The 21,984-nt window shown below is 37.9% G+C and overlaps 1 protein-coding gene across 22 annotated transcripts in view; it reads right to left on the minus strand.

Annotated features, from left to right (window-relative positions):
• Window positions 1-21,984, minus strand: part of R3HDM2 (R3H domain containing 2) — a 160,706-nt gene that overhangs the window by 89,361 nt on the left and 49,361 nt on the right. Inside the window, exon 4 of one of the 22 annotated variants that reach the window (XM_057703581.1) lies at window positions 7,662-7,729. The exons of 20 other annotated variants lie outside the window; for them this stretch is intronic. The gene's annotated coding sequence lies outside the window, so the exon portion shown is untranslated. Of the gene's footprint in view, window positions 1-7,570; window positions 7,595-7,661; window positions 7,730-21,984 lie in introns of those variants that run through there. One more of the 22 variants, XM_057703585.1, reaches the window with a different exon arrangement.

A 21,984-nucleotide genomic window follows, 5' to 3' on the forward strand; every position in this document is an offset into this window, starting at 1 on the left:
TAATATGAACTCAAATCTATTAAGAATGTACAACTATACCATCAGACTGTCAGGGACAGACTTTTTGCTCAGGTAAGCCATCCTTCTAGTACACCAGTAATAAACATGCTCAAACTTTATTATGCAGACAAAACTTGGATGGCTATTTCAGAAACCAAGCATGTCTTTTGGACTTTCAATCTGTAATCTGTCTCCAAAATATAATTCCAAGTAAGACTGTAAAGTCTCAGTATTCTTACCATTATAAAAGATACAAAATAGAAACTATCTAATACTTAGGATCCTTCTTTCCCTATACTGATACCTATTATTCAATGAGAACATGGGTGACTGTCTACCACATGATAAGAGCAGTAGGAACAGTTCATCAGATTTCTTCTATGGAAAACAAGACACTTGCTCTTGCTCTTACAATTGAAATCTGGAATTTAAACATATATATGTGAAATTTAAAATCAACAGAAATTCAAAATAATTAAAAAATAAGTGCATTCATCTCTGATTCCCCCTAAAATTAGACCTCCTGGAGTGCAGGGACTATACTTTACATCATCAGCAACCTGAAAATAAAAGCCCCAGTAACTACAAAAACTAGGCGTACATACAAATTAATAAAGAGTTGGGTAGTCTGAACCATGGAAAGTTCCCCAAAGAACATAATTTTGTACTGGATTTTTCAAGAAATCACGGAAATATATTGAAAAACAGAGAGTCAAGGTAACTTGGAGAGGGCTTCCTAGGTGGCTCAGTGGTTAAGAATCCACCTGCCAATGCAGAGGACACAGGTTTGATCCCTGCTCCAGGAAGATCCCACATGCCGCGGAGCAACTAAGCCCATGCACCACAACTATTGAGCCTGCGCTTTAGAGCCCATGAGCCACAACTATTGAGCCCATGTGCTGCAATTACTGAAGCCCACACACCTAGAGCCCATGCTCCGCAACAAGAGAAGCCACGGCAATGAGGAGCCCACGCACCACAATGAAGAGTAGCCCCCACTGACCGCAACTAAAAGAAAGCCCGCGCACAGCAAAAAAGACCCAACACAGCCAATTAAATAAATAAATAATAAATTTCTAATTAAAAAAATGGTAACTTGGAGAGAGCAAAAGCACAAGGGGAAAGACAGTAAATTTAGTTTCGTTCAACTTAGCTGACACACTCCAAAGAAAGGAGTTTAATGAAATGTCAGGAGAACAGTCAGTGATGGGGCTGTCCTTAGGACCTGCTGAGACACATGGGATTTATGCAACTGAGAACCACTGTCAAAGGGTGGCAAGATGGTAACAATGATAAAAACTGGGATCACTGACCAGTGAGATTCCGGTCTCGCAGCCAGCAGCACTGACCAAAAGCAGCAACAGAAGGCCAAAAAGCTTGTTCTGGTTCAAAATTATAAAAGCATTTCATCATTATTCCAAGAATAAGAACCAAATCTACACCATTACTTTTTTTAAAAAGGTCCAAGCAAACTCAAAGATGGACAACAGGGCTGTGGGGACAAACAAGGTTACTCTTCTGCCCAAGTGCATGACAGCTACCTACTTTCTGCCTACAATGATATGAAAGGGGAAAATATTTTTAAAAGTAAAGAATATGCATGTATGGTGTTCATACATCAAAGAGAAAAAAAAAGATGGAGAAAGAAATAATGGATGGAGACAAAAGAGAAACATCAGTTCTGGTGCACTGGAAAACAGAAAAGGGAAGAAATATTCAAAATAATTGCCTCACTCTTAGATTTTGCCATCCTTCTTCCAAGCCTATAATCTGTAAGAAGGCGAAAGAACAGGCATAAGAAACACTCCCAAACAAAACAAACTCCCCAGAACCCATACCCCAAGATCAGATAATTTCAAAGTGCCCCCAAGTATCTGGGTCATATTTATAACTATATTTGAATCTTGATTTAATGCTGTGCTTTTTGTAGGGATTCCTCCCTCATCTCGCCTAAAAATACAACTATAAAAACATAAAATAAGCTTCATCACAAAAATTAGCATAATAATCTCTATCTTTGAGCAGAGACTAAGGGAAGAACATGGCATAGTTTCTATCTTTCCCACTGCTGCCAAAACAAAACGACAATAATCTAAAAGCCTGAACAATCTTACAACGTATCACAGACTGTGGCCTGTTCCCACACTGCCTTGCAGCCTTCCGAGGATGGACCAGTGGGATTTAATATGAACCAAATCTGTCAACCAAGTTGAAGACAGACACATGGGTTCTAATGAGCAGTGGTGAAAAAACATTCTGCTCCATTCAGCTCCAAACAATGATAAATAATTCAGGAAAAGAGCTGCCGCAACACAGAGCACAGCAGCAAGACTTAAAAATAGACTATAGAACCTAGATGGACAAATCAGGAGTCAGAGAAAATGGATTTATGTCAACAAATTCCCAAGCCCTTTGCAATACAGGATGCTGCTGAAACTGTCACTCAAAACAGATGCCAGAATTCTAATGTGTTTTTTCAAAAAACAAGTATTTTTCAGGAACTTGGCAAATTTGGTAACAAGAAAGGTAATAAACTATCTGGCAATAGTAGGTATCATTTAAAAAAAAAAGCAAATCCAAATGACATAGGGAAGATGTTTTTAAGAAAAAAATTAGAAGCGGGGTTAAAATTCTATTCTTTATACCACTATATTCTAAGTCTAACATCAATTTAGGCTTACTAATTATGCCTCTAGTATTGAGGGTGCATAGCACTCAAGCTTTTTCTATTCAGTTTTCCACCCCTAACATCTGATCATGCAACACACACAAACACAAGATTCTCACCTGTTAACAAAATGGGTACCTTGAAACCTGAACAGAAGCCATGATTATGTCCTTTCCATATTTAAATTAAACTCCACGTCTGATAAAATCGCTGAATTTGGGACCTTCCTTCTGGTCCAGTGATCAGGACGCAGTGCTTTCACTACTGAGGGCCTGGGTTCCATCACTGGTAGGGGAACTAAGATCCCACAAGCCACTCGACACAGCCAAAAAAAAAAAAAAAATCAACGAATTTATAATTAGATGAGGATAGCCCAAGATCATGGGTTCATGTGGACTGTGCAGGTTTCAATCTGCTCAAGATTGCTTCAAGTATGGGGTCTGATGAATAGTGTGGCTGGAGAGCCATTCTGAAGACTAGTATCTATATATATACTAATATGCATAAAATAGATAACTAATGAGAACTTGCTGTATAGCACAGGGCACTCCACTTCGCTGTAGAGCAGGAACTAACACAACACCATAAAACAACTAAACCCCAATTTAAAAAATATATTAGCAAAAAAAAAAAAAAGACTGGTGTCCTGAGGACTATAAGAATGATCAGAATCCAGATGTATTCCAAAAACCCAACAATCTATGTGATGAAAATATAACATTCTACATCCAAACTGCATTTCCTCATAGCCACGAAAATATGCATCACTCTCTCTTCCTAATTCTGAGATCAACTTCAGACAACTGAAAATTTTAACTGTATAATGATGCCTAGGCTACCTTTTAATGTGTGATACAGAATACAACAGAAACCATAATCTAGTTCTTTTATAAATGCTTCATTCTAACTAAGCAAAACAAACAGTACTGAAGAAATTCTTGTCAGTATAAACTCCAGACCAATACATAAACAGACCAATATGCTTCTGCCTCACCTATGTTTAGAAGAAAAACTGGCTATGTCTCTTCATAACTGTGCCATTCAACTTCAACTACAGAAAGACCAGAATGCACTTGGAACAGAATGAAGTTTTTGGGTTTTTTTTTTTTCCAATTCTTTTTTTTTTTTTTTTTGGCTGCACAGCATGTGGGATCCTAGTTCCCTGACCAGGGATCAAACCCATGCCCCCTGCAGTGGAAGCACAGAGTCCTAACCACTGGACTGCCAAGGAAATCCCTTTTTTCCATTCTTAAATTCTCTAGAGTCTAAGAGTAAACACTAAATAGTATTTTCAAAGGAGAAACAGATTAGCTCATTGAAAACACGATCCATCTAAAGCACTTCTCCAAGCATAACATAGCATAGTAAGACTAGCTGTTCTCCATCCCTGCTCCACTCACCAAATGATAAGCCAACACGTCCTTTCTCTGTAAATCCACACTTTCTTACTGCTGACAAAGGGCAGTATGGTCAAATGACCTGGGTTTAAGTTCTGGTGCTAATACCACCCATGGCTATGGTAAAGAAAGCCTGTTCTGGGTCTTGCACTTTAAACAGATCCACTCTGACCCTCTTCTGACCTGTCTATCCACTCAGGGTGACATGTTCATGGGACCAAGGGCCATACCTACCTGAAGCCCCTAACTCTACTACCCCTGACTATATTCTCTGGATTCTAGAATGCCCTGTCCAAGCAGTCCCAAGCTCACTTCCAGGCCCTTCAGTGTCTTCTCAAACTCTGTCCTTGATAAACAATACTCATTGTTGTTCACATTCCATGATCTGGATGGAGGGCAAGGCACAGATAATGAGACGGGTGTAGATGGAGACTAGACCTAGAGGGTATTCCTGTCCTATCCCATCCTGTCTCAGAACTTTGAGGAGTCCAAGAATTGTGGCCTTCTAGGTCATTTTGAAAATATATCTAAGCAGGAAGAAAAAGATTTTTTCTAACAGTTGTTTTTAAAATCCTGATTTATAACAAATCTCTAGACACATGGAATATGCGCTTCCATTCATGCTTTTGCCCTGGGACTTAAAACTGTTAGAAGAGGGACTTCTCTGGTGGCGCAGTGGTTAAGAATCTGCCTGTCAATGCAGGGGACACGGGTTCGAGCCCTGGTCTGGGAAGATCCCACATGCTGCAGAGCAACTAAGCCTGTGTGCCACAACTACTGAAGCCCTCGCGCTCAGAGCCCGTTCTCCACAAGAGAAGCCACAGCAAGGAGAAGCCTGCACACTGCAACGAAGAGTAGCCCCTGCTCACCAGAACCAGGGAAAGCCCGTGGGCAGCAATGAAGACCCAACGTAGCCCCCATAAAATAAAATAATAATAAAATAATTTTTAAAAAAGACTGTTAAGAGAGACTTTCCTTGTGGCACAGTGGTTAAGAATCCACTTTCGAATGCAGGGGACATAGGTTCAAGCCCTGGTCCAGGAAGGTCCCACATGCCACAGAGCAACTAAGTCCGTGCACCACAACTACTGAGCCTATGCTCTGCAGCCTGTGAGCCACAACTACTGAACCTATGCACCACAACTACTGAAGCCCACGTGCCTAGAGCCCATGCTCCCCAATAAGAGAAGCCACCGTAATGAGAAGCCCACACACCACAATGAAGAGTAGCCCCCACTCACTGCAACTAGACAAAGCCCGCGTGCAGCAATGTAGACCCAAAGCAGCCAATAAATAAATAAATTGAAAAAAAAAAGAAAAACCTGTTAGGAGCAGGTCTACCTAGGCATATCACACACCAACTGTGAATACTCAGAATAGTAACCACCTCTGTAGGCCTCACTTTACTGACCTGTAAAATAAGCAAGTTAAAATTTCCTTCATAGGATTTTAATGCAATTAAATAATTTTCAAAATTATTTTGCAGGGTGCCTGCTGCATGGCAAATCTGTGATAAACTAAAACTATTATTTATTATATGCTCTACCATCACTCTTCTCCCTAACATGGGCAAAATAGGTACCAAAAGGACAAAAAAGTAGAACCAATTTCAGAGAAACTACAACCAAAACAGCCATTTGTAAGTCTCATTTTAAGGAATTCTGCATTAATTCCATGGAGGTCTGATGGCATTATTTTCCTCTCAACCATTTCTCCCACTAAAACATAAGCTCCATTTTTTCTTACTACACAAAGAGATGAATGTTAACGAAACAATGGTAATCATTTCTCAATATGAGTATGTCAAGTCATTACGCAGTACACCTTAAATTTATACAGAGCTGTATGTCAATTGCATCTCAATAAAACTGGGGAAAAATGTAAGCTCTATAAGGGCAGGGATTTTTCCCTTTCTTTTCATTGCTATATCCCTTACTCTCAGATAGTTCCTGGCACAACGAATAAACCACTGTTAATAAACCATTAACTACAAAAAGCAACTATGGAGTGGTTATCTGATACCCCAACATCAATATCATATGTACACAAGTCTGGTATAACCAGAAAATGAATCATTTATATATGGCTACCTCAGCTGCTTCCTCTAATTTTACAACAGTTTCCTTAAAAAGGAAGTTAATTGAAAAATTAGTATATGTCTTTAACATAAGCACATTTTTGCTCTCTTCAACTCTGATTCCTCACCTGCCTGCACAGGGATACTAATAATACTCAGTAATTTCACACATAATCCTACCAGAGAGGATAATTCAATTAACTAAATTATACTGAAGCTCTTGTTTTAGGCTCCAAATATGATGGGATATAACAGAAAGATATCCAAAAGAGCAGGTTAGGGAAAAGTCACCTTTCAGCATATCTCTCAAAGTATTACCCCCAACCCCAATGAATCTGGCATAGGTCAATCCTATCAACTCTTTTAAGAGCTCAAAGCAAGTCTACAAACCATATCCTACACCCCATCACGTTCTCAAAAACATTATTATGGTTTTTAAATTTTCTTCAATCAATCCAATCTCTCTCATAAACGCACATTTTCAAACTAAAGGTTAGAACACTGTGGCAGAAGTACGTAATTTGGAACCAAATCTATTCTGAAACAGATTGAAACAACTTTGACAACATTATACATGACACTTTGAGAGATACAGAATAATGGCTGGTAAAAAGATAGCTCAGCAGCATATCCTGCATAACTGAGAATTAAGTGTGTCGCCAAGGGGGACCTGTTGTGGATTCACAAAAATCTCAAAACTAGGCTGCATGCTTATTTTAATAAAATTATATCCTCCATATTGGTCTGATTCCAAAAGCCATCTACAACATAGGCATCAACTTAAAGAAAAACCACTTCTGGTGACTTCAAAATACTATTAGAAAAGACAAGTATGATATTCCTGAATACTGGCTAAATAAACTCACAATAACCCTAAATTCCATGACTGAACTTAGATTAACATAACTCCTCCTTAAACTAAATTCAAAGCTTTCTTCAAAAAAAAAAAAAGACACAAAAGCCAAAAAGTTCCAACACCACCTATTCCAGAGCAAAAATACAGAGCTGTAAATGTCTAGACACGCCTCAAGGTATGTAATTACTGAAGCTAATTAGCATTCTCAAAATTAAACACCCACAGCAATGCTTAAGGGATGGGAGGTAAGGCAGATGTATCTCTCTAGTAAAATAAAGGAAACAGGATTCTGGAATTAACCAACGTAACTTGCTAGAAGAAGAAAAATGCTAAAATGTGAAACTTTTTGTTGCTATTATTCACTGGGAAAGTAGGAATTAATTAGTCAGGAAGCTCAGAACTATGATATTAATTTTGTAATAAAGATAACATGAAAGATCCTTTCATTCACACTAAAAAGATGGTGTTTTAAAAGAAAACACATTTTAAAAAATCTATAGTAAATCATCTTTTTCTGTAAGATGACGACACTAGAGTGGTGCCATATAACTTCACCTCTAGTCCTCACTTACCTTTATCCCAAAAGACTACAACTACGGAGTCCTGGGTAAAAGAGACTCAATATTCTGTACAGTATAGTTTTTAGAGATTTGATCTCCACACCTGCCACTTTACAAGCTGTGTGATTCTGGATAAGTTACTTAACCTCTTGGTGCTTCAGTTTCCCTTATCTGTAAAACAAAGGTTAATAATAACTATCTAATAGGGTTGTAAATATTAAATGAGTTAACATACAGGTAAAATGCTTAGACACACGGAAAAAATATTTTAAATAAATGTTAGCTATTATTTCTGTTGTTATTTAGTCTCCTCTAAACCAATACAAAATCAGGGATACTATTCTTTAAACTTAGAAGAATTAATATAGAAATATAATTATCTGTTTTATGGTTTCTCTGAAGCTGAGGGCCTTGCTTGCATAGAATGAACAGAAGAAGTAGGTCCAGAGTGACATTAGGTTTTAAGGCCCTCAATATGCACTTTCCTTTTAGAGATAAATATTCTGCGATGCAGACTAATTCTCTTGTGCCAGAGGAATGAAGTTCCCTTCCTGTACCTACCAGGAAAAGCAATGGTGCAGAAGACAAGTAAATTCTAATGTGTTAAGTGCTAGCTAGAGCTGCTCACAAGGTTAAATGGAAACAGAGGGAACAGTCATCTAAATCACACTGGGGGACAGGCTTCCAGAAGGAGGGGATGCTCAAGCCTAATCCTCAAGAACAAATGGTATTTAGCCAAATAGAGAAGTGGAGAAACAGACCTAGATTCCATATTTAACAGCTGGATGATTTGGGGAAAGTTACTTAATCTCTCTAAATTCCAGTTTCCTCACCTATAAAATGAAATGGTAAGAGTACTTCTTTTGGAAGACTGTGTGAAGATTAAATGAGATAATATATGTAAAGTACTTAGAACAGTACCAGGAACATAGTGTGAACCCAACAATATCATTAACACAGATGTATGGGTCATCATGACGCTTTCTCAGAACTGTAAGTATTGCATAAAGAAAGCTATAGTATAAAGTACAGAAAAGTGGCTAGAGAAGAAGCTACAGGTTAATGGAAACAGGATCATAAAATATGTTGTGTACTAACTAAAGCAATGGGAAACTTGTAAAGGACTTTCAGAAAGGAGGTACATGATCACATTTCTATCTTAGAAAGATTACTATTGCTACCATGTGGATGAATTAGGAAGAAGATAAAATAGAGGCAGAGATACCAACTAGGGAAAAGATCAGATAAGCACTCTGGCTGTAGAATAAGGCGACTCTGACCCAAGAGGCATTAAGGAGGTAGAATCATTAAGACTTGGTGAAACAAGAGATATGTGTGATGATTGAGAGATAAGTCTAAGAGGACACCCAGGCAACCAGAGAAGAAAGCAGCTCTCAAAGTGTGCCTGGGGCCCCTGGGAATTTCCAAGACTTTTTCATGGGATATGAAAGGTCAAACCATTTTTATAATAATGTTAAGGCCTTATTCACTCTTTTCACTCTCATACCCTCAAAGATACACAAGAGCATTTTCCAGAAGCTACATGACATGTAATATCACAACTGAATGAAAAGGCAGTCATGAGAATTCCTCTGTATTCTATTAACCCCAACACTAAATTATTTGCAAAAATTAAAAACACATGGACACCAAGTGGGGCATGCAGGGAGGGTTGGGGGGAAATGAAATGGGAGACTGGGACTGCCATATATACATTACTAATAAGAAGAAAAAATACGAAATTGTACACTCTAAATATATCTAAATATATGCAGTTTATTGTATATTAACTCTATCTCAATAAAAGTTCTGAAAAAAAGCATTTCTCATAAGTTTTGTTGCTGTTGTTATGGGGAAAATTTTTTTTAATTTACTTTTATGTTAACATGTAATGGATTTATTACCATTTTTAAATGAATTAATGCTTTTCAAATTTCTCAGTTTTAATTTCTAATACATTAATATTGATAGACATAACCTACATAAACAGAAGTTCTTTCGGAGGTCTCAGTCATTTTTTAGAGTGTAAAGAGATTATGATACCAAAAAGTTTGAGAACAGTTGGGGTAGATATTTCCACCACTGAGATACAAATACCAAAGGAGAAACCAGTTTGGAAAAAAGAAAGTAATAAAATTCTGTTTAAAACATGGTAAACGTGATGTGCCCGTGAGCTGACATAATCAAAGTGCCCACTGATGGAACTGTATATATAGACCACCAAACTGTGACAGAAGTTGTTAAAAGTGGAGTGCATGGTGAGAACAGTGTCAGATTAACTGTGGAAAAGACTAGAGAGGTGAGCATGGGTCTCAGGACACACCAATATTTACGGAATAAGGAAGAAGAGACAAACTCCATACAGAGGAAAAGGAAAAGGTATAAAAATCAGAAATAAAAGTGGAAACTAAAGGAGCATATCACTAGCTATAAATTAAAGAGAAAAAAAAAGCTGTTCAGGGCTTTGAAGGAAAGCAAAACACCAATCCATCATTAGTAATGGCAGGGAAAAATAGAAAAGATAAATGAAATCCAGTATTAACTCAAAAATCTCATTTTAGCCAGGAGTTTCACTTTCTTCTCATACAATACAATGTTTTCTTATCCAAGTTACTCATAAACAATAAAATGATTTCAGATTCACCTTCTTTGCCTTCTTTGTTCACCCTCTGGAGGAAATGCAAACAAAAAAATGACCAAAAGGATAGAAATGTAAAGGAAAGGAAAGATCCTGGATGCAATATACTAAGGGAACTGACTGAAGCAGCGACTCAGTGAAGAGATTCATTCATTCATGCAACAAGTACTCACTGAGCCCATTCTGTGTGAGGACTCATGACACACACCACCGGAAACAGCTGACTCATAATATACCAAGCTATGCCCCTGTTCCTCAGCAGAAGCAACAGACTGAGAATAGAAATAAAACTTTCCTAATGAGACTAGCATAAGCAGAGGCAGCTCTATTCTAAAGGTGGCTCTAACAGATTCCAAGAGCTCAGTTACCTAATTACTGAAGTGTGTCCTAATTCCACAAAATAACTTCAAAGAAATATTTTCTTCAAGTGTTTGATAGCTATGTGATCCTGTAGCAATGCTTCTCTCTCTGAATGTTTACACAGATTAAGTGCAGCTTTGAAATGCAGAGAAATCTCTAAGAAACACTTGTATATGTATTAAAGCATCATAAGCTCTGATGTAAGCTCCAAAACTAATTATAAAAGGTCAAAGGAGGGGGTTTCCCAGGTGGCGTAGTGGTTGAGAATCCGCCGTCAATGCAGGGGACACGGGTTTGATCCCTGCTCCAGGAAGATTCCCACATGCCACAGAGCAACTAGGCCCGTGCACCACAACTATTGAGCCCATGTGCTGCAACTACTGAAGCCCAGGGCGCCTAGAGCCCGTGCTCTGCAACAAGAGAAGCCATGGCAATGAGGAGCCTATGCACCACAACAAAGAGTAGCCCCCACTCACCACAACTAAAAAGAAAACCCACGCACAGCAAAGAAGACCCAACACAGCCAATAAAATTAATTAATTAATTACTTAATTTTAAAAAAAGGTCAAAGGAGAATTACCTAGTTAGATGCACTTAGTCTGGAAAAGGCTGCTTTAACTGGTTAACTCTACCCTTTAAATACAGGAAAATGTGATTTAAAAAAATATGGTCATTCTTTCAAGAAAAGAACTATAAGGATAAGAATAGAGAAAAGGCATTTGAAAACACCCAGAATCTGGCATTACTTCCAAAGAGAACCCTGAACAAGAAAGGATATATTATCACACACAATCTGTCACAAAAATCTTTTCACACCATCATCTTGTGCTATGGTAGCTGACCTATTTCTAGCTCTACACCTTTATCTGACTGATTTGCAAACTTCTGAAAGTAGCTGGGCTTCAAAAGACACTGAACAACATCAGAAGTATCCTTTTGTCTGAGTTATATTTAGCCTCCATTCCTACTTCACCGCCCCCCCCCCCCCGGCCCTTTTGTAAAACAACTTGAGAAAGGAAGGAATTTTTGGACAGTAGTTAATAACAATGGGTGTTCCTAAAGTTTTTGAAAACTCTGGGGGTTGGGATCTCATTTCTGACTAACTTGGAATACCAGAGGTGATATTTATCTTCCTGGCAGAAACAATAAAAAACCAGACAAACGTGTGAAACACTGGTGTTTAAGACACCGGACATCAGGCAATGAAGCACAATGATTCCTGAGAGATGGGAAACAAATAAGGTAAACTCTATGATTACCCAAGTTTAATGCCTAGAGAGAGTTTCCAAGAAATGTCAAAAGGAAGAGGGAGTCTAAGGGGAACCGGGGCATGCTCCAACATGCTCCCTAAGTGGAAAACACAGGAGTGAGAGTCAGAGAGCAAAGGAGTCTAGATAGAGTTTATAGAACAGAGTAAGTCACAGATTGGAGAAAATATCTGCAAGCCACATATCCAACAAAAGACCTGTATACAGAATATATAAAGAATTCTCAACACTCAACAGTAAAGAAACAAACAATCCAAATAGAAAATAGGCAAAAGACATGAACAGACATATTCAAAATCATTAGCCATTAGGGAAATATGAATTAAAACCACAAATGAGATATCACTACATACTAATCATAATGGCTAAAATAAAAAATAGTGTTGAGAATTTCCTGGTGGTCCAGTGGTTAGGATTCCACACTCTCACTGCCAAGGGCCCAGGTTCAATCCCTGGATGGGGAACTAAAATCCCACAAGCCACATGGCATGGCCAAACAACAACAACAACAAAAACCTGTCAATACCAGGACTTCCCTGGCAGTCCAGTGGTTAAGATTCCACGCTTCCAATGTAGGGGGTGCGGGTTCACTCCCTGATCAGGGAACTAAGATCCCACATGCTGTGTGGTACAGCCAAAAAAAAAAAAAAAATTCTGTCAATACCAAATGTTGGCAAGGATGCAGAAAAACTGGATCGCTCACGTATACTTGGTAGGAACATAATATGGCACAGCCACTCTGGAAGAAAGTTTGGCAGTTTCTTATTAAATGAAATATGCAATTACCATGCCACCTAGCAACTGTACTCCTGGACCTTTATTTCAGAAAAATAAAAACTTATGTTTACACAAAGACCTGTATGTGAATGTTCACCGTAGCTTTATTCATAATAGCCCAAAACAGGAACCAACACAGAAGTCTTTCAACAGGTGAATGCTTCAATAGACATGGGAGAGCCATACCATGGAACCCTACCAGCAATAAAAGGGTACAAACTATTGATACACACAACAACTTATATGGATTTCAAGTGAATTATGCTGAGTGGGGGGTGGGGGTGTGGAGTCAATCAAAGGATTCCATACTGTATGATTTCATTTAAATAACATTTTGAAATGACAATATTATAGAGATGGAGAACAGATTAGTGGTTGCCAGGGTTACAGGTTCATGAGTGGGGTGAAGGGAGGTTGGATAGGAGTGGTTATAAAAGGGCAAAAGGAAGAAAAAAAAAAAAAGGCAACAGGAACTTCCTTGGTGCTCAAGACTCCATGCTCCCAAAACAGGGGGCACAAGTTTGATATTTGGTCGGGGAACTAAGATTCCAGGTGCTGCGAAGTGCAGCCCCTGCCTGCCAAAATGGGGGGGGCAACAGGAAAAAATTTTGTGGGAACAGAACTGTTCTGTACTTTGATGTTGGTTGTAGATACACAAATTCACACATGATGAAATTCCATAGAACTACACACACATAAATACTGACACACTGGAGTAGATGTAAAACTGTTCAGATGTGCATAAACTCTGTAGACTGTACCAATATCAATTTCCTACTTTTGATATTGTCCTGTAATTATACAAGCTGTTACCACTGGAAGAAAATGGGTGAAAAACACATGGAACATGTGCAACTTCTTACAAATTATACTTATTTCATAGTGAAAAGTTAAGATAAATGATTGAGAAACAATACAGATGATAAAATCAGTAAAGAAAGACATTTAGAAAGTTATTATAACTATATTCCATATATGCAAAAATCTAAGGGAAAGAGTAAGCATGTTAGAAGTAAAAAAAAATCTCTGCTATGTTAGAGATAAAACTACACTATGTAAAACTAACAGCAGAATAGAAATGGCAACAGAATAAATCAGGGGGAAAAACTTGAGAACATAAGCAACAGAAACTATCCAAAAAGGGGGGGAAAAAACTAAATAAGATGAACAAATCCTCAGTGAACTGTGGAATAATTTCAAATTACCTAATATATGTGTCAATGATATTTCCAAAGAAGAGAGAGGAAAAAAAAATATTTAAAGAAATACTAACTTAAAAGTTTCCAAATTGGCATAAAACTATAAATACACAGATCCAAGAAGCTCAAAGGACAAAATAAAGACACACTATTGCCAAAGTACCTAAAGCAAGTAACAGAGTAAATCTTAAAAGTAGCCAGAGGAAAAGGACTTATTATCTACAGAGGAACAAAGATGAAGATAACAGAATTCTCACCGGAAACTAATCAAGGCAGAAAACAATGGAGTGGTATCTTAAAGGAATGAAAGAAAAAAAAACTGTCAACCAAGAATTCCATACTCAGAGAAAATATCTTTCAAAAATTAAGGTAAAATAAAGACTTTTTCAGACATACAAAAACTGAAAGAATTCATCACCAGCAGATCTGTACTAGTCCTTCAGGAATGAATGAATATGATAACAGAGGAAAATCTGGCTCTACATAAAGGAGTGAAGAGTGCCATAAGTGGTAAGTAATAATGTGGGTACATATAAAAACACTCTGCATTACTCTGCATTATTTAAATATCTTTTTAAAATAATCAAAACAAAATAAAAATAAAAAATAAAAATAATCAACTATTCAAAGAAAGAATAATTTAAAATATATTGTACAATTTATATGTACAAGTAAATATGTGACCAGGAGGGAAGTATATTATTATATTAATGGAAATATAGTATTGTAAAATTCTTATACTATACAGGAAGCAATATAACAACATTACCTTGAAGCATAATGTATGGCCCACAAGGAAAAATGGCAGTCAACAGAAACTCACTTAGGAAGCCCAAACACTGGACTTAGACAGACTTTAAATCAGCCATTTGAAACAGATCAAAAAAGGAAAGAGGGAGGGAGGAAAAAAAATCAAAAAAGCTAAGAAAACTATGACTAAAGAACTGAAAAAAAGTATGAGAACAATGTCTCACTGAAAATAGAATATTAATAGAAAGACAGAAATTACAAAAAGGAATCACAAATGGAAATTGTGGAGTTGGAAAGTACAATAATGGAAATGAAAAACATCAGTAGAGAGTTCAACACAAGATCTGAGCAGGAAGAAATAACAAACTTGAAGCTAGATTTGTCTGAGGAACAGAAAGAAAAAAAGAATAAATAAAAATGAACAACACCTCAGAACAAAGCATGACAGTTCATATTGGGAGTCCCATGATGGGCAAGAAAGAGAAAGAAAGGATATTTAATGAAATAATGGCCAAATTTTTCTCAAATGTTACAAAAACACTAAATCTGCAAATCCAAGAAGCTGATCAGAAACCATGGAGGTCAGAAGGCAATGGGAAGATTTATTCAAAGTGCTGAAGGAAAAAGACTATCAACCAATAATTCTATATCCAGCAAAACTGACCTTCAAAAACAAAGGGGAAATTAAGACATTCCTAGATAAAAATGAAAGAACTCATCACTAGCAGATATAGTCTACAAGAAATACTAAAGAGAGTCACTCAGGCTGAAATAAAAGGACACTAGGCAGTATCTCAAATCCAAACAAAAATATTAAAGTACTGGTAAAAGTAACTATACAGGTAAATGTAAAAGATAGTATAATAAATGTTTTGTTTGTAACTCTTTTTATCTATATGATTTAAAAGACAACTAAATAAAGCTATAATTATACAGCTGTGTTGATGGGCACACAACGTAAAAGGATGTAATTTGTGTGTAATAGCACAAAAGAGAGAGGGAATAGAGGTACACAGGCACAAGCTTTGCACATGATTGTCACTGAGGTGGTATTAATTAAACCACATTGTTATAAATTAAGATGTCAATTGTAATGCCCAGAGCAATCACTAATAAAATAACTAAATTTCATAAAATTAATCTGCAAAACCCCATAAATAACCTCCTACTTAAAGGCTGAATGCATTCATTGGAAGCTTAATAACAAGACAAAGACATCCATTTTTGCACTGGAGGTTCTAGCCAGGGCAACGAGTCACTAAAAAGTACAAAAAGGCACCCAGGAGACAGTTCAAGATGGTGGAGTAGGAGAACGTGTGCTCACTCCCTCTTGCAAGAGCACCAGAATTAGAACTAACTTCTGAAGAATTACTGACAGAAAGATACTGGAACTCGCCAAAAAAACACACCCCACATCCAGAGACAAAGGAGAAGCCGTAATGAGATGGTAGCAGGGGCGCAATCGCGTTAAAATCAAATCCCATAAATGCTGGGTGGGTGACTCACAAACTGTAGAACAGTTATACCACAGAAGTCCACCCACTAAAGCAAGGGTTCCCAGCCCCACGTCAGGCTTCCCAACCTGGGGGTCTGGCAACAGGAGGAGGAATCCCCAGAGAATCAGACATTGAAAGCCAGTTGGATTTGACTGCAGGACCTTCACGGGACTGGGGGAAACAGAGACTCCACTCTTGGAGGGCACACAAAAAACCGTGTGCTCACCAGGACCCAGGGGAAAGGAGCAGTAACCCCACTGAAGATTAAACCAGACCTACCTGCTGGTGTTGGAGGATTGCCTGCAGAGGTGGAAGGCAGCTGTGGCTCACTGAGGAGACAGGGGCACTGGCAGCAGGGGTTCTGGGAAGTGCTCACTGGTGTGAGCCCAACCAGAGTCTGCCATTAGCCCCACCAAAAGGCCTGTGGGCTCCAGTGCTAGGTGACCTCAGGACAAATGACCAACAGGGTGGGAACACAGCCTTACCCATTGGCAGACAAGCAGATTAAAGTGTCACTGAGCTCGGCCCACCAAATCGGATTAAAGTTTCACAGAGCTCCGCCCACCCAGCCCTATCCACCATCAGTCCCGCCCATCAGGAAGCACCCACCTGCCTCCTAGATAGCCTCCTCCACAAGAGGGCAGACAACAGTATCAAGCAGTATCAGCAGTATTTCATTCTGGGAAACTGAAAAGTACAGCCATAGAAAGGCACAGAAAATGAAAAAGCAGAGGACTTTGTACCAGATGAAGGAACAAGATAAAACCCCAGAAAAACAACTAAATGAAGAGGAGATAGGCAACCTTCCAGAAAAAGAATTCAGAATAACAATGGCAAAGATGATCCAGACTTTGAAAAAAGACTGGATGCAAAGATCGAAAACTTGCAAGAAAAGTTAACCAAAGAAGTAGAAGAATAGACAGAGATATGCAACACAGTAACTGAAATGAAAAATACACCAGAAGGAACCAACAGCAGAATAACTGAGACAGAAGAACGGATAAATGACCTGGAAGACAGAATGGTGGAAATCACTGATGTGGAAGAGAAGAAAGAAACAAGAATGAAAAGAACTGAAGACAGCCTAAGAGACCTCTGGGACAATGTTAAACACACCAACATTCACATTATAGGGGTCCCAGAAGGAGAAGAGAGAGAGAAAGGACCCGAGAAAATATTGGAAGAGATTAGAGTCGAAAACTTCCCGAACATGGGAAAGGAAATAGCCACCCAAGTCCAGGAAAAGCAGAGAGTCTCAGGCAGGATAAACCCAAGGAGAAACACGCCAAGACACACAGTAGTCAAATTGACAAAAATTAAAGACACAGAAAAGTTATTAAAAGCTACAAGGGAAAAACGACAAATAACATACAAGGGAACTCCCATAAGATTAACAGCTGATTTCTCAGCAGAAACTCTGCAAGCCAGAAGGGAGTGGCACGATATAATTAAAGTGATGAAAGGGAAGAAGCTACAGCCAAGAATACTCTACCCAGCAAGGATCTCTTTCAGATTCCATGGAGAAATCAAAAGCTTTACACAGAGAAATCAAAAGCTTTAGAGACAAGCAACAGCTAACAGAATTCAGCACCACCAAACCAGCCCTACAACAAATGCTAAAGGAACTTCCCTAAGCGGGAAACATAAGAGAAGAAAAAAACCTACAAAAAAAAAATGTTAAGAAAATGGTAATAGGAACATACATATCAATAACCTTGAATGTAAATGAACTAAATGCACCAACCAAAAGACACAGCCTGGCTGAAGAGATACAAAAACAAGACCCATATATATGCTGTCTCCAAGGGACCCATTTCAGACCTAAGGAAACATTCAGACTGAAAGTGAGGGGATGGAAAAAGATATTCCATGCAAATGGAAATCAAAAGAAAGCTGGAGTAGCAATACTCATATTAGATAAAATAGACTTTAAAAATGTTACAAGAGACAAGAAAGGACACTACATAAAGATCAAGGGATTAATCCACGAAGAAGAGATAACAATTATAAATATATATGCACCCAATATAGGAGCACCTCAATACATAAGGCAAATGCTAACAACTATGAAAGAGAAAATCGACAATAACACAATAATAGTGGGTGACTTGAATACCCCACTTACACCAATCGACAGATCATCCACACAGAAAATTAATATGGAAACACAAGCTTTAAATGACACAAAAGACCAGCTTGATTTAATAGATATCTATAGAACATTACATCCAAAAAACAGCAGATTACACGTTCTTCTCAAGTGCACATGGAACATTCTCCAGGACAGATCACATTTTTGGTCACAAATCAAGCCTTGATAAATTTAAGAAAATTGAAATCGCATCAAACATCTTTTCCGACCACAACGCTATGAGATTAGAAAGCAATTACAGGAAAAAAACTGTAAAAAACACAAACACATAGAGGCTAAATAATATGCTACTAAATAAACAAGAGAGAGATCACTGAAGAAATCAAAGAGGAAATCAAAAAACACCGAGACAGACGACAATGAAAATACAACGATCCAAAACCTGTGGGATGCAGCAAGAGCAGTTATAAGAGGGAAGTTCATAGCAATACAATCCTACCTCAAGAAACAAGACAAAACCCAAATAAACAATCTAGCCTTACACCTAAAGAAACTAGAGAAAGAAGACCAAACAAAACCCAAAGTTAGTAGATGGAGAGACAACATAAAGATCAGAGCAGAAATAAATGAACGAAACAAAGAAAACAATAGCAAAAAGCAATAAAACTAAAAGCTGGTTCCTTGAACAGATAAATAAAATCAATAAACCTCTAGCAAGACTCATCAAGAAAAAGAGAGAGATGAATCAATAAAATTAGAAATGAAAAAGGAGAAGTAACAACGGACACCACAGAAATACAAAAAATCATGAGAGACTACTACAAGCAACTACATGCCAATAAATTGGATAATCTAGAAGAAATGGATAAATTCCTAAAAAAATACAACCTTCCAGGACTGAACCAGGAAGAAATAGAAAATATGAACAGACCAATCACAAGTATCGAAATTGAGGCTGTAATTAAAAATCTCCCAACAAACAAAAGCCCAGGACCAGATGCCTTCAGAGGCGAATTCTATCAAACATTTCGAGAAGAGCTAACACTATCCTTCTCAAATTCTTCCAAAGTATAGCAGAAGGAGAAACACTCCCAAACTCATTCTACAAGGCCACCATCACCCTGATACCAAAACCAGGCAAAGATGTCACAAAAAAAGAACATAACAGACCAATATCACTGATGAATTTAGATGCAAAAATCCTCAACAAAATACTAGCTAACAGAACCCAACAGCACATTAAAAAAATCGTACACCATGATCAAGTGGGGTTTATCCCTGGGATGCAAGGATTCTTCAATATAGGCAAATCAATAAATGTGATACATCATATCAACAAACTGAAGGATAAAAACCATATGATCATCTCAATAGATGCAGAAAAAGCTTTTGACAAAATTCAACATCCATTTATGATAAAAACTCTCCAGAAAATGGGCATAGAAGGAAATTATCTCCACATAATAAAAGCCATATATGAGAAACCAAAAGCCAACATCGTTCTCAATGGGGAAAAACTGAAAGAATTCCCTCTAAGAACAGGAACAAGACAAGGGTGTCCACTCTCACCATTATTATTCAACATAGTTTTGGAAGTTTTAGCCACAGCAATCAGAGAAGAAAATGAAATAAAAGGAATCCAAATTGGAAAAGAAGAAGTAAAACTGTCACTCTTTGCAGATGACATGACATTATACATAGAAAATCCTAAAGACGCTACCAGAAAACTGCTAGCACTAATTGATGAATTTAGTAAAGCAGCAGGATACAAAATCAATGTGGAGAAATCTCTTGCATTCCTATACACTAACAACAGAGAAGCAGAAAGAGAAATTAAGGAAACAATCCCATTTACCACTGCAACAAAAAGAATAAAATACCTAGGAATAAACCTGCCTAAGAAGGCAAAAGACCTGTATGCAGAAAACTATAAGAGACTGATGAAAGAAATCAAAGACAACACAAACAGATGGAGGGTCATACCATGTTCTTGGACTGGAAGAATCAATACTGTGAATATGACTGCACTACCCAAAGCAATCTACAGATTCAACACAATCCCTATCAAATTACCAATGGCATTTTTCACAGAACTAGAACAAGAAATGTTACAATCTGTATGGAAACGAAAAAGACCCCGAATAGCTGAAGCAATCTTGAGAAGGAAAGATGGAGTTGGTGGAATTAGGCTTCCTGACTTCAAACAATACTACAAGGCCACAGTGATCAACACAGTATGGTACTGGCACAAAAATAGAAAGGAAGATCAATGGAACAGAACAGAGAACTCAGAGGTAAGCCCAAGCACATATGGGCACCTTATCTTTGACAAAGGAGGCAAGAATATATAATGGAAAAAGACAGCCTCTTCAACAAGTCGTGCTGGGAAAATTGGACAGCTACATGTAAAAGAATGAAATTAGAACACTTCCTAACACCATACACAAAAATAAACTCAGAATGGATTAAAGACCTACATGTAAGGCCAGACACTATAAAACTCCTAGAGGAAAACATAGGCAGAACACTCTATGACATACATCAAAGCAAGATCCTTTTTGACCCACCTCCTAGAATCATGCAAATAAAATCAAGAATAAACAAATGGGACCTCATGAAACTTAAAAGCTTTTGCACAGCAAAAGAAACCACAAACAAGACAAGAAGGCAACCCTCAGAATGGGAGAAAATACCTGCCAAAAAAGCAACGGACAAAGGATTAATCTCCAAAATATACAAGCAGCTCATGCAGCTTAATACCAAAAAAGCAAATAACCCAATCCACAAATGGGCAGAAGACCTAAATAGACATATCTCCAAAGAAGACATGCAGATGGTCAACAAACACATGAAAAGATGCTCAACATCACTAATCATCAGAGAAATGCAAGTCAAAGCCACAATGAGCTATCACCTCACACCTGTCAGAATGGCCATCATCAAAAAATCTAGAAACAACAAATGTTGGAGAGGGTGTGGAGAAAAGGGAACTCTCCTGCACTGTTGGTGGGAATGTAAGTTGGTACAGCCACTATGGAAAACCATTTGGAGGTTCCTTAAAAAACTACAAATAGAACTACCATATGATCCAGTAATCCCACTCCTGGGCATATACCCAGAGAAAACCATAATCCAAAAAGAAACATGTACCGTAATGTTTACTGCAGCACTATTTACAATAGCCAGGACATGGAAGCAACCTAAATGCTCATCAACAAATGAATGGATACAGAAGATGTGGCATATATATACAATGGAATATTACTCAGCTATAAAAAGGAATGAAATGGAGCTATATGTAATGAGGTGGATAGACCTAGAGTCTGTCATACAGAGTGAAGTAAGCCAGAAAGAGAGAAACAAATATTGTATGCTAACTCATATATACAGAATCTAAAAAAAAAAAAAAATGGTACTGCTGAACCCAGTCACAAGACAAGAATAAGGATGCAGATGCAGAGAATGGACTGGAGGACATGAGGGTGGGGGGGTGGGGGGCGAAGGGGAAGCTGGGACGAAGTGAGAGAGTAGCATAGACATATATATACTACCAACTGTAAAACAGATAGCCAGTGGGATGTTGCTGTATAACAAAGGGAGATCAACTCGATGATGGGTGATGCCTTAGAGGGCTGGGACAGGGAGGGTGGTGGGGAGTCACGGGATGGAGGGAATATGGGGATATGTGTATAAATACAGCTGATTGACTTTGGTGTACCTCAAAAACTGGCACAAGAGTGTAAAGCAACTATATTCCAATAAAGAGCTTTAAACAAAAAAGAGAGAAGATAAATAAAATTGATAAACCTCTAGCAAGACTCATCAAGAAAAAGAGGGAGAGGACAC

This window comes from Hippopotamus amphibius, chromosome 12, assembly GCF_030028045.1.
Source record: "Hippopotamus amphibius kiboko isolate mHipAmp2 chromosome 12, mHipAmp2.hap2, whole genome shotgun sequence".
Lineage (NCBI taxonomy): Eukaryota > Metazoa > Chordata > Mammalia > Artiodactyla > Hippopotamidae > Hippopotamus > Hippopotamus amphibius.